The sequence below is a fragment of the Protopterus annectens genome, chromosome 1.part0 (genome assembly GCF_019279795.1).
Source record: "Protopterus annectens isolate FY-2018-M chromosome 1.part0, PAN1.0, whole genome shotgun sequence".
Taxonomy (NCBI): Eukaryota; Metazoa; Chordata; order Ceratodontiformes; family Protopteridae; genus Protopterus; species Protopterus annectens.
Genome location: NC_056725.1, coordinates 113506471 through 113524632, shown reverse-complemented (window position 1 = coordinate 113524632; position 18162 = coordinate 113506471). Strand labels below are relative to the sequence as shown.

The window sequence follows — 18162 nt, the reverse complement described above, 5'->3', positions numbered from 1 at the left end:
AGCAGTGAGATGAAAGCTCTCTCACTTGCATGCACACACACACACATACACACACACACACACACACACACACACACACATATATATATATATATATATATATATATACACACACAAAAGTACACACTCATAAGCGTCCACACCCTCACACAAATGTTTTCCTGAACGACTTTCTATTGCAGTTGACAAAGTAAAAATTGGTCACTTTCAGTACCTAGTAGGAAGGAATGAACGTTTTGGTGCATAAAAAGATTGCCCCCCTGCAAAAGGCAGTCTAGGCCTTTTTGGGCCATAATAGGGTCCTTTGGGTCTGAAGTCTGGACGTGGGTGTCTATATGTCAATCCAGGATCCTGAGGTGGAAGTGGACCTAGAAGAGGATTAGAATGTGGTGGTAAGTGATGATCCCCTGAAGGTGGTGGTAAAACTATATTTTCTTGAACTCGTCCAAGAGGGAGAACATTTGGGTCATGCGGAGGAGGGGCCATATGGTCCCTTGGTGGATCCTGGTGCATAGTGAAATGTTCTTTTACAGTCCCTGGATGCATAGCAGCACCATGATCTTTTAAAAAATGGGTTTCCACTAAGTTCTACAGGAGGAGGAGGAGCTGAAAATGGAATGCCACCATGTTCCACAGTCAAATATGGGGAAGGGAGGGTGGTGGTGGCAGTGGTAATGGTAAAGGTAAAGGTGGAAATATAGTAATATGAGTTAAAGGAGTTGGAGTTTGTGGTTCATTTGAAAATGAACTAACTGGCTCCAATGGTGATGTGTGAGGTGGAACTGAGCAATCAAAAGTGAACAAGTTGCCAAGATCTATAGGTGGGATAGATGGGAGACCACCAAAATCTCTTTGTGGCCCTGGAGGTGGGGCATCTTGCTCTCTCTGATAGGGAGCACCATGTTCCACAGGGGAGCAACTGGATGTGGCAAATGATCCATCTAATGCTCAAAGGTAGAATTAAAGTTGCTGGTTCTGTAGTTGTTCATATGTTCCTGAAACTGTGGCATTGGATCTTCATACTGGGATTCAAAACCAGACATTACACTGCTCCCACCAACAGTAGGCAATTCAGAAGCTCTTGAAGGATCACTGTCAAATGAATTATCTTCACTGCTTAAATCAAACCAACTTCCTCTTGTACTCACTCTACCATCCACTCTATTTTCTTTACCAATTCCTTGTATAGACTCTACTGTCTGGATATGTTCTCTAGGAATTCTGTTTTTGAGTGGGTTATTGTAACAAACTGTCTCTCTAGGAGCTCCTTTTCCTTCAGTACTGTCTGGCAAGTCTAAGCAAGAAGATGACACTCTGGTCTCTATGGGGTACTGTTCTTATTCATGATGTTCTAAAGGAGAAAGCGAAGCACCATCATGTTCAACTAAGGTATCTTCCTCAATAAATACAGAACCCTGAACAACCTGTTTGCCATCAGATGGCTTCCGAGATGCATTTTTCAACATGTTTTTAAACTCATTAGCTGTCATTGCTGAAATAGGCAAGTTTAATAGTTTCTCTAAATTTGGTACAAGAGGTCTACCTGTAGAAGTTGCTAGGGCATTATGAGACTGAAATGTTTGTCTATGCTGGATTGAGTGAGGGGAATCATGGAACTGCTTCTGAGGTGCACCTGTGGAAGAAGCTCTTGGCAAATTATTCTGTTTGGAGTCTGATGTGAAAAATACATCATGTTTACTAGGTGATGCTGATACCTCTGATGCCTGGTCACTCTCTCTAGGTAGAAAAATCACTATAAATATCAGGTGGAGACTGCTCATTGGAAAAAATTATATTTCATCATGGGAAGACATCACTGGAACAGAATAATCAGATGTGACACTAATCTCCAGAGATCTCTGACTGAAGATGGTTTGTACTGGGTGGTATTCATCACGGATATCAGAATCTCTACTTTCCTTCAGTATTGATTTGACAGGCTTTTTCTCAAGATTTGTTAATGCAACTTCTGGTGGCTCAAAATAATCAAAGTTAGGATTGTCTTCATCTTCAGGAAAAGAAGTATCAGGAAAAAATCCTTCCTGCAGAGAGTTTATCAGTGATGAGGGTTTCTCCAAATCATATGTAGACCATCCATAAGCATTAGGAGATAAATCCACAACTTGGTCAAAAGAACTATAGAAAGCCACTGAGCTGGACAATTCCTGATTAAACTCAGTATCTCTGTTCTTAAGAGGTGACTTTGTGCTGCTGGGAGTTGTAGATCCAGAACTAATAATAAGTGATAAAGATGTGTCAATATTAGTTGATGTTGGCTTATCCATCATCTCATCTTGTGTTGGCATCCCACTTCTTTCATCTCGAACAGGTCTTCCGTCCACATTGTCCATAGATGTACTAGTAGGACCACTATGAAAATCAGAACAACGTTCAGCTGCAAGACCGCTGGATCCCAAGTTGTTAAGAATTGGAATATTCAAGTTTAAAGTATTAAAACCTGGATTTCCCTTCAAGAAGTTATGAATTTTTATTTCTAGACTTGATGGTGAAGATGATGATTCGTCCTTTTTATCCTGCTTCTGGTTTGTTTTAGGAGTCTCTATGAGATGCTGTAAATCCCTTGAAGTTTCTGCTAATAGAGGAGGAATGCTCTCCTGCAGAGAGCTAGAAAAGCTGACTAAACTTGACAGTGGTTCAAAACTGGTTGTTAAAAAGGCTGGGCTCTCTTCAAACAGTGGTTTACTCATAGATGTTAAAGACACTTCAGAAACTGAAGAATTAGGGGAATATGCAACAGTTCTTAGAACAAAACAGTGAAGACTTGAAGGGACAACTGTATCCTTAATAATGGAAATAGATGATGCTAATGATGTTGAGATGTTCCGAGCTGGAGTGTTACTTGAGGCAGATGCATTTTTAGCAACATTATGAAGTATAGGTGACAAATCTTGCAATGGAGGTGCAGCTGTTCCTAGTGTTATAGAGAGAGCAGAAATAATGGATTTGGGTGCTATCTCTACCTTAGTGTGGGCAGTTGTTACTGGAGGCTGAGCGACATAAGCAAGTCCTTGAACTGGTGTCTTTGGTCCACTGGAAAGTGTCATTGGGGTGATTGGAGTAACTGAAGATACTTTAGCCCCGGGTTTACTCCTGTATTCTTCATTGCAGAAGTCAGACCGCTGAGAAGGGAGCTGATTTTTGCTAGGTCTACATTGGCCAGGTTTGGAAGAGGAAGTGATGATGAATTAACAGAAGAGATTCCTGTGCTTTGCACCTTAAGAGAAGCAGTGGGACCAGCAGAGGAAACTGCAGCAAAAGATGATGTTGAATAGACAGTGCACCCAGATGTAGAAGAAGCCAGAAAAGTAGCTGTAGAAGAAGCCAGAGAAGCAGCTGTAGAAGGGAAAATAGAAGAAACAGTGAAAGGGACAGCAGAAGCAAAAGCAACAGCAACTATGAAAACAGCTGGGGTAGTCAGTGCTGCAACTGTGGACATAACAGGCACAACAGCTGGTACTGGATCAGTGGCATGAGGAACAGGATCAGATAAAGGTGTAATAATTGTATCAGTAGTAACTGCAGCAGCAGCCGGTGTATGAATTGGAGATACAGCTGATTTATCAACTGTTTGATGTCATCCCAAGTAGACAGATACTGGATCCCCTGAGAATGACTCCAGACACTTAAGCCAATTGTTGAAGTCAATTATTTGTTGTTTGTACTGTGGTATCATTCTGGGTGACAGTAGTATACTGCTCAGAGCTACTGTCATACCTGCCTAGCCCACATAATCTGAATGCCCCACCATGTCTCTTTTCATGTAGTCCAGGGAGGTGTGTCTCGGGTCATTCACACACACATGGACAATGATAGAGTGATACTTGTAGTTGTTTTGGAGTGACCTGACTGGGTGTGTTGTGTGTTGGATTCTGGCACCTGATAGTCAGCTGACTGTTACCGTCTCCATGTTCAACCTAGTGAGTGGGACATCTGTGTGCCTCACTATTGAGTCACCTATGATTACCGTATTAGGCAAGGTGGTTAGCTTTAGGGGCTTAGGTTGGGGGGCACACTGTGTAGGTGAGATATGTGTCCTGTGGTTTATGCTGTGCTGTGGTGGTCGAGTGGGTGTCTGTCTTGGTGGTCTCTGCTGTTTTGGGTAAATGTCTATTGAGTTCCTCTGTGAAGGTGTGTGTGTGTGTTTTGTTTGTATGTCAGCTGTGATACTGGGTGTTCTGGAGGAGTATGTGTTCCATGTGGTGTGGTGCAGGTGATGACCCTTCTCCTCTTGACTAGTTAGTCCAGCCCTCGCTGGGGAGTGCAAATCTTCCAGTTTGGTAATATAGGGGTATCTCTCACAAGTCTGAGTGTTGGGAGTTTAGAGGAGAGGGTTGTCTCTGTACATGAGGCAGTTGCAACAGTGCCTCAGAATGTCCAAGTGCACCAGGTTAATAGGCAAAAGCACAGAAAACTGCACTTTAATCATGCCAGGAGGGGTGATCATAACTACTAAGTACTGGAGCTAATTCTGTGAGGAACGACTACTGCTGATGGCTCTCAGGTGTGCTAGAATAATTGATTCAAAAACATATGGAAGTGCAAAGATATTAGGCTATTTGAAGTGCAAAAGAGAAAGAACTAGCAACATCCAAGGGAAAAACTGAAGGCAGACTTTCTGACACCTATAATAGTTTACCTCAGCTGTGTAGTGATCAGCACTTTTGGCCAGTTGTCAGCCCAGTAAGCTCTGTAGTGTGTGTGATAATTATGTAGCACTATAGTGCAAATACCTAGATAGGCAGGGGTTCTAATCTCAATACTGGCAAGTAAGTGTGTGTGTTTATATGGGAATCATATACTGTGTGGGTTATATCATTTTGATGTGTGTACCACCCTGTAAACTTCACATCACCCTAGTGTAGTAGACCTGCTGATGTCATTCACCTTAGAAGTAAATTGGGATGAGGTGAAATTATTTAGACTCCGTGGTGCATCTGATAACTGCAAAACACTATAGTAGAAATAACTAGATAGGTAGGGGTTTTGAATTCAATACTGGCAGCTGTTTGTGTGATAATCATATACTTTGGGAGGTTTGCCATTTTGAGTTGTGTACCACCCTGCAACTTTCCCATCACCCTAATTTACTAGGCCTGCTGATATAATTCATTTTAGAAGTACCTTGGGAGCAGGTGAAATTATGTAAGCTCAGTGGCACATCTGATAAATACTTAACACTACAGTAGAAATAACTAGATAGGTAGGGGTTCTAATCCCAATACTGACAACTATTTGTGGATGTGTTTCTGTGAGAATCATATACTGTGGGGGTTATACCATTTTCAGTTGTGTACCACCCTGTAAAATTCTCATCACCCTACTTTACTAGGCCTGCTGATGTCATTCACCTTAGAAGTATCTTGAGACTAGGTGAAATTATGTAAAACTCTGTGGCATGTCTGATAACTGCATAACACTATAGTAGTAATAACTAGATAGGTAGAATTTCTAATCTCAATACTGTCAACTGTATGCGTTTAGGTGAAGATCATATCCTGTTTGGTTGATACCATTTTGATGTGTGTACCATCCATGCCTGTTTACCACCTCCTGATGGCATTACTTTATATAGCATGGTAATGGCATCTTCCTCACATGCAGCATGTTAAACCATTGTGCAGGCCATACCAGTCCTCTGTACAGATGTGTATGGAATATCCAGATGTTTGCAACCTATATGTAGTCTGTCTCCCTTAACAATGCTCATGTTTGTGATACTGTTGCCAAATCAGCCACAGTGAATGTAGTGACACACATGCCAGCATCAGGTATCATACCTGACTGAAACATCATGCTAATACAATGTCTGCTACACTATCACTTATCCAGGCTTACAGGAGCAATACATGACTCCACATTCTATTTCTGGTGGGTTATCTCACCATCCATGAGAACATTGATGTGATGTGGAGAGCAACCCCCCTTCAGTAGTGCTGGTATCACTGCCACTATAGGAGTGTGAAGGTGCACAGCCCTGTAGACTCTCAGCTGTTGTTGGTGCTGTCGTACGTCCACATGGACAATGCCCATCTCCCACCACATGCTCTAGCACAGACCTGCCATGTTCAAGGATTGCCAAGGTCTTACCCCACCATTTATTCAAGACCTCAGTATTTTGATGTTTGCCCTCAACAAGGTCATGTATGTCACCACATAAATCAGGAAGAGTTGCATCCACCACCCTGGGTATTTGGTGTGGCATTCTCTATGTGCCTGTGCATCCATGACAGCCTGAAACATGCACCTGGTGACACCTGCTGTGGCACTTGTGACAGTGGCTTGATGAGCAGCAGTCCTTCTGTGAGCAAACCGGTCCATCTGCCTGTGTGGGACCTCACCTACACTCTGACTATGGACATTGTCTACACTCACATCTGCCATAGTCACCACACTAGCCTGTTCCATGCCACCACTTGCCAACTGTCCATCATCTGTGACCATGTGTGACAGGGTATGTGTGGGCATTGTGTACGGGAATGGTAAGGACAAGTGTGGGATGCCAACCAATGGCACAGATTCAGTTCCTGACAACCCCACCTGTGTCTCGCTATTCCTATCATTATTCTTACAGTCTGCAGAGACATTTCCAAGTGGGAGGGACCACAAACCCTATTGCCACCTGTGAGGGGAAGACAACATATGTAAATTAATTCCTGCACTTTGAGGTTGACTGGTACACACATGCTCACACACACACACACACACACACACACACACACACACACACACACACACACACACACACACACACACATACACATACACACACACTTACAGGTAAGGTGGCACAAATCTGTTACACAGACCTCACATTACCCAAATGGTGACATGCGTGACACACTGTCCTCAACATCATGCATTGCAGCCAGTTTTACTACATGTAACTAACAATATAGAACTCTGGGATATGTGATTAGTGTAATAGGTGATGGCCCTTTCCAAGCACAGACTACACCCGTGTACACATCATTGCTGTTCACATGTATAACACAGTGAGCAACTACTACAGAACATACCTCACAACTGTACAGATCCTCACTGGATGTGTAGATGTCTGGCTCATATGTTTACTCTGTTACTCATAGCCCCTGTGTTTGTCTGATACATAACGGGGATGATCTGAGGAGTGACATCACTGACTAATGACATACATTTGACTTTCAGACCTCCAAACCAGCAGTAAATGTGTGGTCACACAATTCCTGTTATACCACCAACCTTCTTTACAGTGGGTATGATAAGTGTACACAACCCTACTAACATGCCATGTTCTTGTAATATATAAGATGAAATAATTCTACTGGTCAACACTATTGATAGTATACCAAAGGAGTGAACTCAAGCCGACAAGCAATAATACCACCAATTTAATAAAAATAAAATAGCATATGCTCCAAATACATAACAGATTTAACGCTTTCATCCACTACAGTGTGGACTTCTTCAGAATCAATTAATTAATCAATCATTTGGCTCATTTATATGTTTTTAGGTGCCAAAAGTGTATTTCAAGCTTAAAGAAACATACTGAATAAAAACATTTAGTGTATAGTTTATATCGCAAAGCTGATCTACATGTAAATGCTGAATCATTGGAAATTACACTAATACTAATTAATTCATGTAATGATCAATAATTCTAAAAAAGCATATAAAAACTTTATACAATTCATTCATTTAAACACACAATACTAAATAACAAAAACCTAATTATGATACATTTATAACCCCTTATACTGCTAATAACTTCCTGTCTAATGTTATTTACTATATGTAAAGTACGATGAAAGTACATTTAATAATAAAAAAAAATTGCATTAATAATCCATTACATATAATATAAAAAAATTAATATAATATCTCATTTCAAATGAATGATGAATATATTAAAAAATTAACTGTATTAATAATGTTACAAATTAAATAATCTCAGTTTCAGTCTGGTCTATTTCATACACAAAAATGAACAAGTTATAATATTAAGTAATATTAACCTAATGTTAACCTAAATAATTCATATCTGTTGTTCACCTTTACTTATATGTACCTCTGTAACATATTTATCATTATAATTAACATTTATTGTTAAAATGAATAGCTAAATTAATTTTCCTAAGAAATAGTTTAATCTCAGTAAGACAACCCACTACATAAAATTTCTTTTTGGGTATATATTTGATCCCTTTGGAAAATAATTGTTTATAAAATGGGAACTAACATGAAGTTGACTTTAGAGAGGAGAATTTTAATAAAGGAAATAGTTCAGCGGAAAAAGGGAACTAAGAGATGTGGAAGCTGTGGACAATGTCATGCCATATTTGAAAAAGAAGATATCATATTGGAGAATATAAATAAGACCAAAGTAGTTTTCCATAATGGTAATTGTAACACCAGAAATATTATATATATGGCTAAATGTTTGACCTGTCCAAGTTTTTATATAGGAAAGACAGAAAGAATGTTCAAAAAAAAGAATTTATGATCATATTTATGCGATTAGGAAAAATGATATCACTAATGCACTTTCTAGACACGTAGCTGCACATGGGAGTAGTCATGAATTTCAATTTGTTATTTTGGAACACATAAATATGGGAAATAGAGGAGGCAATCATAAAGCCATCTTAGGAGAAAGAGAAGTGAGATGGCAAATATTAATGGATGCCTCAACTGCGCCAGGTTTAAATGACTACATAACCATAAAGCCTATGTTACAGAGGTACATATAAGTAAAGGTGAACAACAGGTAAATCCACAAAAAAGAAGGGAGAGGAGGCTACCAAAACAAGAACCCCACTTGGTCTTCCTGAGAACACTGGAAAATATGAAGGTCTCTCCAAACACCATTATATTGGGTGACTTCAACTACCCAACCATAGACTGGGAGCATTACTCTAGCTCCAACACCCTAGCCCAAAGGTTCCTAGAATTTATAAACTCAAATGCTATGGAACAACTTGTTACCCCTCCCACAAGATGGGAAAATATACTGGACCTGATCATCGCCAACATGGGGACTCTATGCTCCAGACCAAAAGTGTATCCCTCACTGGTAAGATCAGACCATAAACTAATCTCACTGGATATTCACATCCCGACCCCACCCCATGCCCAGAAAACCACAGTGAAAAACTTCTCTAAAGCAAATTTCACACTCCTCAAAACCGAGGTGGAATCCTTCAAAGCCCCCGGGCCTGTGGATAATATGGCCCAGACCGCAAAATCCTTTATAAACGCATTCTATGAACACCTTCAGGAATGCATGGATCATGCAATCCCAAATAAAACCAAGACCCAATCCTCCAAAGGCAGATGTCCTGTCTGGTGGACCCCAGCCATAAACAAACTATACAATAGAAGGAGGAAGCTACTACATGATAGAGCAAAATCCCAAAAAGAGAAGGCATCTCTGATCAGTATTAGCAAAAAACTACGGGCACTCATAAAATCGTCTAAGGCCAGCTTCGAGAGAAAAATTACACAGGACACTAAGGATAATCACAAGGCTTTCTTTAGTTATGTTAGGAACCTGGGTGGGAATTCCCAGATATGCTCAGAAGTAGTCCAAAATGACAAAAATACACCGAACCCACAGACATTGCCAACATCCTAGCTGACAGGTTCAGCGCAAACTTCTCCCCCCTCCCCACCAAAAGGGCTAATATCTATCCCAGCAGAGTGCTGCCCCCCTGACATCTCAGATGCTCAGGTAAGAGCTGCCCTCTCCAAAGCAAGAAACACAGCATCAATGGGAACAGACGGTGTTCCGGACTGTGTCCTACATGAACTCCAAGAAGAGCTAAACCCAAACCTAAAACTACTGTTCAATCTCAGCCTTACTACAGGATATGTACCCAAAGAGTGGCGTACAGCAACAGTGGTCCCTCTCCACAAAGGTGGTGCCTCAACATATCCTGGAAACTATCGTCCCATAAGTCTCACTAGCTTGGTCTGCAAAGCTATGGAAAGGATCATCATGGACCTTATAAATAAAGATATTGGGGATCTACAGACACTGGATCCTACCCAGTTTGGCTTTGTTAAGGGCAGATCCTGCCTCTTAAACCTGGTCAATTTCTTTGAAACAGTCACCAAGGCCATTGACAAGGGGAAGGTGGTCCACACAGCCTGCCTGGACCTCGCAAAAGCCTTTGATACAATACCCCACTTGGACATTATAGATAAGCTCACCAGCTTAAATATAAACCCCTATGTCACTAGATGGGTTGCAAACTGGCTCAAGGACAGAACCCACATGGTTAGAATTGCTGGAGCCATGTCAGACTCCAAACCAGTTACAAGTGGCATCCCACAAGGCTCAGTCCTGGGACCTCTCTTGTTCGGCATATATTTCTCGGAGGTACAGGCCAACATGGAAGGACTGTGGCTGACCAAGTTCACAGATGACTGCAAACTGGGAGCCATAATAGACTCTCCAGCCAACACAAGCATCCTCCAACAGGGCCTCATAGAAACAGACAACTGGTGCCAGAGCCATGGCCTCAAGCTAAACACCAAAAAGTGTATAGTCATCCCCTTTGGCAAAAACAAAGTTCCCACAAATTACCACATAGGTGGTAATCCATTAAGTACAGAAGAAGTAATTAGGGACCTGGGGACCCAAGTTAATAGCAATCTCTCATTCGACAACCACGTGGCCAAAGTGGTTAGAAAAACATTTTATATAGCCCACCTAATCATGAAGGGATTCACATCTAGATCAGGGGAGGTCATCGTGCCTCTTTACTCATCCCTCATCAGGCCCATAATTGAGTACAATGCCCCTTTTGGGATGTACCTTACCAGACACCTGCAGCAACTGGAAAGACCCCAAAAGTACCTCACCAAGAGGATCAAGAGTCTCAAACAGATGCCGTATGCTGCCCGGTTAAAGAAACTCCAGCTCTACTCAGTGGCATACCGCCTGCCCAGAGGCGATCTGTGCCTGACGTATAAAGCTATGTCCAACCCGGAATTAATGGACATGCTGCACCTCAGAAAATCCAAATCCCATCGAGCTACGCGCTCAAGGGACTTGAACCTCAGCACTGAAATAAATAGGACATGCTGGAGGGACAGATTCATAACCCAGAGGCTCCCTTCACTCTGGAATAAAATCCCAGTCCAGGTTAGGCAGAGTCCCTCATTGACTCTCTTCAAGAGGAATCTTGATGAGTGGATGGGAGATCGTAGGTTTACCCCTGGTATCACTTCTGTGTCACTGTTAGACAGAGGCACAGTATACTAACCTCGAAAAATGCATAGCAAAATTAATTTAAAATGGGTGGCGAAAGCCATACACACTCTGGCTAGGCTTATAAATGCCCTAGGGCAGATAGCCTAGTATGAACCTATGAACCTATAAGAAACCTTTATTCACAAAATGATGGTGATCGCTTTCACTGGCCAAAATGCGCCAGCTTCTTCAGACCAGACCAAAGGTGAACAACAGATATGAATTATTTAGGTTAACATTAGGTTAATATTACTTAATATTATAACTTGTTCATTTTTGTGTATGAAATAGACCAGATTGAAACTGAGATTATTCAACTTGTAACATTATTAATACAGTTTATTTTTTAATATATTCATCATTCTTTATTTGAAATGAGATATTATATTAATTTATTTTTTCATATTATATGTAATGGATTATTAATGCAAAATAATTTTTTTATTATTAAATGTACTTTCATCATACTTTGCATATAGTAAATAACATTAGACAGGAAGATATTAGCAGTACAAGGGGTTATCAATGTATCATAATTAGGTTTTTGTTATTTAGTATTGTGTGTTTAAATGAATGAATTGTATGAAGTTTTTATATGCTTTTTTAGAATTATTAATCATTACATGAATTAATTAATATTAGTGTAATTTCCAACGATTCAGCATTTACATGTAGATAAGCTTTGCGATATAAACTATACACTAAATGTTTTTATTCAGTATGTTTCTTTAAGCTTGAAATACGCTTTTGGCGCCTAAAACATATAAATGAGCCAATTGATTGATTAACTAATTGATTCTGAAGAAGTCCACACTGTAGTGGATGAAAGCGTTAAATCCATTATGTATTTGGAGCATATGCTATTTTATTTTTATTAAATTGGTGGTATTATTGCTTGTCGGCTTGAGTTCACTCCTTTGGTATCCTATCAATAGTGTTTACCAGCAGAATTATTTCATAGTAGTTTGAAAACAATATATAAGATGAGACCGCAATAATGCATTCCAATATATTACCTACCTTTCCTGTGACATATGATCTGTGCAATCCAGTCAATAAACAAACAAATGTGTTACGTGTAAAATCTAATGAATGAAATATGTACAATATGGTGGTTGCATAAGTGTGCACGCCCTTAACATTATACTTTGTTGAGGCACCTTGTAAGTGACTTACAGCATTCACTCTTCTTGGGAAGGTGTCTGTCAGCATGACACATCTTGACTTGGAATTATTTGGCCACTCTTCCTTGCATAGGTCCCCCAACTTGTCAGATTGCAAGGGCAGCTCATGTGCACAGCCCTTTTCAGGTCACACTGGGGTTTTGCTATCAGGTTTAGGTCTAGGCTCTGGCTGGGCCAATCAATAACCCATGTGTGTGTTCAGCTGGAGCCATTTTTAGGTAGCTTTGGATGTATGCTTCAGGTCTTTATCATGTTGAAGTCTGACACACCCTCCCCATCCTCAGCGTTCTTGCAGATGCCTGACGGATGTGTGCCACACATGAGTGTTATTTTGAACTGCTCAGAATTCCCACCACTGTGACTACAGGCCTAGTTCCAGCTTTAGAACAGCATCCCCACAGCAGGCTAGTTCCACCAGCATGATTCACCATGGGTATGGTGGTCTTCAGGTGAAGAGAGGTGTTGCTTGTGTACCACATGCACCTTTTGGTATTGTGGCTGTGAGGTCAATCCATAGTCTCATTACACCATAACACATTTTCACACATGCCTTTGGGAGACTTGATGTGCTGTATTGCAAGTTGTATCCACCCCTGAATTTTTTTGGTGTGGGGAAATGCTTCCATCTTCTGACTCTACCCCATAGGCCAGATGTATGCAGAATATGGGAGATTGTTCTCACATGTAGTACACAACACCAGTACTTTCAAGAGATTCTTGCAACATGCTCAGTGTTGCTGTATGTCTCCTGGCAGCCTCCCTGAACAGGTTTGGACATGTCTTTTCATCAGTTTTGGAGGGACATCAGGTTCTTTTCAACAACACTGTTGTCCCATATCCAATCCACCTTTGGATGACTATCTCCACTGTGTTCCATGGTATATGCAATGCTGTGGTAATGTTGTTGTACCCTACTCCTGAATGATACCTTTCAAATATGAGATCCCTTTGCTGCTTTGTAAGCTGTCTGCAAGCCATGGCTGTAGGTGTTGCAGGCAACTGAGCAAATGTCATAAATATCCTGCTTGGACAGCAGACTGTTGTTTGGTGTCACTCAAAGTGCCTTTACTTGATGGCAGATTTGTACCCAAGCAGACTGAATGCTGTCAGCAAATCACAAGCTGCTGAAATAAAATATTATCTGAAGGGTGTGCACACGTATGCATCCAGCTTATTTTAAGGTTTGTATACTCCATATTCAGTGCCCAACAGATTGGTTGGTTTTACAAGTGAATTGTTCATGTTATGGGTCACAGTAAAGGTTGGAAAAGGTGTGAACTGACATATTGTTGTCTCACTTTGATTATATATCACACCTGGCATCTTAACAGGGGTGTGTACACTGTTTATATCCATTGTATATGAGTAATGTTTCAGACATGTCCCTACCTTAGGCCATTTGTTCCCCCATTTTGCTGGTCTCTGTCCAGAAGTCTTGCACTGAAAGGTTGTGAGGTATTCTAAAGGAATGTTACACTCTATTCAGATAGTCCCCTGTGCTGACCACTGTGATGCAATACAGTTAACCCCACCACAGGTGAACATGCACATAAAGCAATATGACTATGACTGACAATTGTGTGCATGGAAAAATTGCATGCCCTTCACTTGCCTGGGGTATTGGCAAACCACAACAGAACAATTCTATGCTCACCAGCTTCAGGCTGCTGGCCCACATGTGGGAGAGAGGCATTGTCAGCAAACTCACATTTGTCATTGGTACAGAATGGCTGCAGCATGTCTGTACATTTACAGTACACCCCTAATACTACACAATTTGCTGTCCTTCACCATAGATGTGGACTTCTGTTCATTAGAAAATTCCATCCACAACTGCAATCTGACCTGACACATGCACGTAGATACTCTACAGACACAAGTATGTCTGATACACTAGTCTAGTAATCTCTACTGTGGCCTTACCTGCACCCTCCTCATCCATTGTCTGTGTGCCACCCACCTGCAGCATGTGGGGGTCTGTACCCAGATGTTGTACTGGGATGGGTGCCCCAAGGTTGGTGAGGAGCTCCTCAGTGGGTGTCAGTGGGTGCTGCATGGCTGGGCCCCAACCTGTGGCTGTGCAGTTCCTGGCTATGGCAGCAGGCCTTTGCCGTCATTACATATGAGGTCTGTTGCATGATGCCGGACCTGCTCATATGTTCGTGCATGCAGGCCGACATTGTTTACTCTGTGGACAAGGTCATTGCACAGGGCGGTCCTCTCCCACAGATGTTGTGGTGTACGGCCAGACATTATACCATGGTTATCAATGATGGTTGCGATAATCAGAGTTGCCTCTGCCTCTGTGAAAGGTGGATTCCTCGCATGCTGCATTTCACCTGGAAAACATAAACTGGGAAACACATCACAGGACCTCATACAGTTGGTAACAGTATGGATAGAAATTGCACATCAACAGTGGATATTTGTAGCCACCACTCACAACCACACCATACCCCTGTAATCTATCAGCACAGTATCAGTTTGCATTGCACTCATGGCCCTGATGTGTCATATTCCCCCCAATGAGGAACAGTTAACTGCATAATCCTCTATTCCTCATTTATTTCTGTGAAGAGGGATGACAGTAGCCATCTTCCATGTGGATGGGTGTGGATGGTGCCGAGGCTGTGTTTGACTATAGTGTGTGATGCAGCTGGGAGCACATGCTTGAGTTCATGTAGGATGCAGACAGGGATGTTATCAGGCCCCATGAAGACTTAGTTTTGTTGCCTTTCAGTAGGCAATATGTACCTGCTCACTGTTGATGAGGAGAGGGGTGCGGGTGATGTGCATATCCACCTATACAAATGGCGGGACAGGGGGGGGGTGTTGTTACCACCTAACCTGTTTGATGCAGGTTGCCTACAGCTATGGCATGTGTGTATGAGATGTGATTGACCACCAGCACAGGGTGAATTGTGTTGTTGCCTCCGTGACTGACAACATATGTAGAGACAGCCTTGTGACTGGACTTGGTGTTGTGGATGTGTCTGATTTGTACTCATCGTTAGCCTTACAGTGATTCACCTGTGACCTTATATGCTTGTTCAGATAGAGGTGGACATGCTTCCAAGTTGTTGTCTGCACCTATGTGGCCCTGTATAGCCAATATAGCAACCTATTATGTGGTTTGTGTATTGCTGCTGTCCACCAAAGTGAATTACTCTACCTTGGTGGAGGTGGGTTTTGCAGGTCAGGTATTGCTGAGTCCATACAGCTACAGTGGATATATAAAGTGTACACACTCCTGTTACAATGCATGGTCTTCATGCTATGCAAACATGACACCCCAATAACTCATTTCAAAACAATTTCCGCCTTTAATGTGGCCTATAGCCTGTACAATTCAATTGAAAAACTTAACCTGTTAGGGGAAAACATATGCAAATTAAAATAAGTACAATAAGCTGGTAGCATGAGTGTGCACATCCTTGAACTGATACTTTGTTGAAGCACCTGTTAAAATAATTACAGCATTTAGTCTTCTTGGGTCAGAGTCTATCAGCATGGCACATCTTTACTTGGCAATATTTGCCCACTCTTCCGCTCAACAGTGCTCCAAATCTGTCAACTTGTAAGGGCATCTCTTCTGCACACCCCTATTCGGGTCAACCCACAGATTTCCTATTGGATTTATGTCTGGGCTCTGACTGGGACATTCCCAAACTGAAATTTTCATCTGATGAAGCCATTCTTTTGTTGATTTGGATATATGCTTGGGGTCATTGTCATGTTAAAAAATAGGAAATATTCTCTCCACACCGTCAAACCAAATAACAAGTCTATTAAACCTGACAAAGCTTTCAGATAGTAAGCTATCCTTCCTCTGTGTCTTACATAAAACAAAAGTTATAAGCAAGCATTTATACAAAAAGCACATGACACAGCCATAATTCAATGGTAACAAGAAAAAACATTTGTTATTATTTTTCCTAACCTTCCTTTGTTTTCTCTTTATCAATATTATTATTATGATCATCCCGATATGAAAGAATATGAATGGATAGTGAGACCTGAAGCAGATAGAGCCCCTAGTGTAAATAAACAGGTTAGACTAAAACCAGTTTTAAAGAGAAAACAAAGGAAGATTAGGAAAAAAATAATAACAAGTTTTTTTCTTGTTTCAATAAGGCTTCCCTGCAGTTGCTATACCTTTTGAGGATTCTTGGTACAAATAAACAGGTTATATTTAAACTTGTTTAGAAAGACCAATACAAATAATAATAATAAAAAGTTTTTCTGGCTTGACTAAGGCTCCACTATAGCTGTTATGTCTTTAAGAGTCAACTATGCGTTACAATTGAATTATGGTTGTGTCATGTGCTTTTTGTATAAATGCACTTTCTAGACATGTAGCTGCACATGGGAGTAGACATGAATTTCAATTTGTTATTTTGGAACACATGAATAATAATATTTTTGTATAAATGCTTGCTTTTAACTTTTGTTTTATGTAAGACACTGAGGAAGGATAGCTTGCTATCCAAAAGCTTTGCCAGTTTTAATAAACTTGTTAATTGGTTTGACGATGTGGAGAGAATATTTTCTATTTTTTGCTGTTTGCCTTGAGTTTTTTCTCTCCGCTGTACCACTGGTTCTACATTTTACTATTTGGTCATTGTCATGTTGACAGGCAAAATCCCTATTCATCTTCATCTTTATAGCAGATGACTGAATGTTTTGGGACAAAACTGATTATTTGGAACTGTTCATAATTACCTCCACCTTGACTAAAGCCCCATTTCCAGCTGAAGAAAAGCAACCCCAAAGCATTATACTGCCACCACCATGTTTCACCAGGGGGGTGGTGTTCTTTTGGTGATGTAAAGTGTTGTTTTGGGCCAAACATACATTTTGGAATTGTGGGCCAAAGGTTCAACCTTGGTCTCATCAGACCATTACACATTTTCCAACATGCTTTTGGGAGGCATGATGTATGTTTGACAATATTTGTCCAGCCCTGGACATTTTTCTGTGTAAGAAAAGACGTCCGTCTTGCAACCCTACCCCATACTCCAGACATTTAGGGAATTCAGGCAATAGTTGTCACATGTGGTACACAACCAGTACTTTCCAGACATTCCTGCAGCTCCTTCAGTGTTGCTGTAGGTCTCCTGGCAGTCTCCATGGCCAGTTGTCGTCTTGTCTTTTCATCAGTTTTGGATGCATGTCCAAGTGTTTGCAACATCACTATTGTCCCATATCTTCTCCACTGTTTGATGACTGTCTGCACTGTATTCCATGATATATCCAATGTTGGAGACAGTTTTTTCTACTCTTCTCCTGACTGATACCTTTCCACAATGAGATCCCTTTGATGCTTTGTAAGTTCTCTGCAAAACATGGCTTTGGCTGTAGCAGGCAACTGGGTAAATGTCACAAAAATCCTACTAGGACAGCTGAACATTATTTGGGGTTAATCAGAGTCTCTTTAATTGATGGCATGTGTGTACCCAAGAAGACTGAATGCTGTGATTACAGCAGGAGGTGCTTCAACAAAGTATTAGTTTAAGGGTGTGCACATTTATGCAACCAGCTTATAGTAAGTTTTTTATGTTTTATATTTTCTCCCTTAATAGATTTGCTTGTTTTTCAATAGAATTGTACAAGTTATGGGTCACATTCAAGGTGGAAAATGTTTTGAAATGATTTTCTGTGGTCTCGTTTTTGTATAGTACACAAACCTGCCATTTTAACAAGGGTGTGTACACTTTTGAC

At 41.0% G+C, this 18162-nt stretch overlaps 1 pseudogene; it reads right to left on the bottom strand.

Moving 5' to 3' along the window:
* Window positions 1-207: 207 nt before the first annotated feature.
* The window catches only part of LOC122792574, a 53745-nt pseudogene continuing 35790 nt past the window's right edge, over window positions 208-18162 (bottom strand).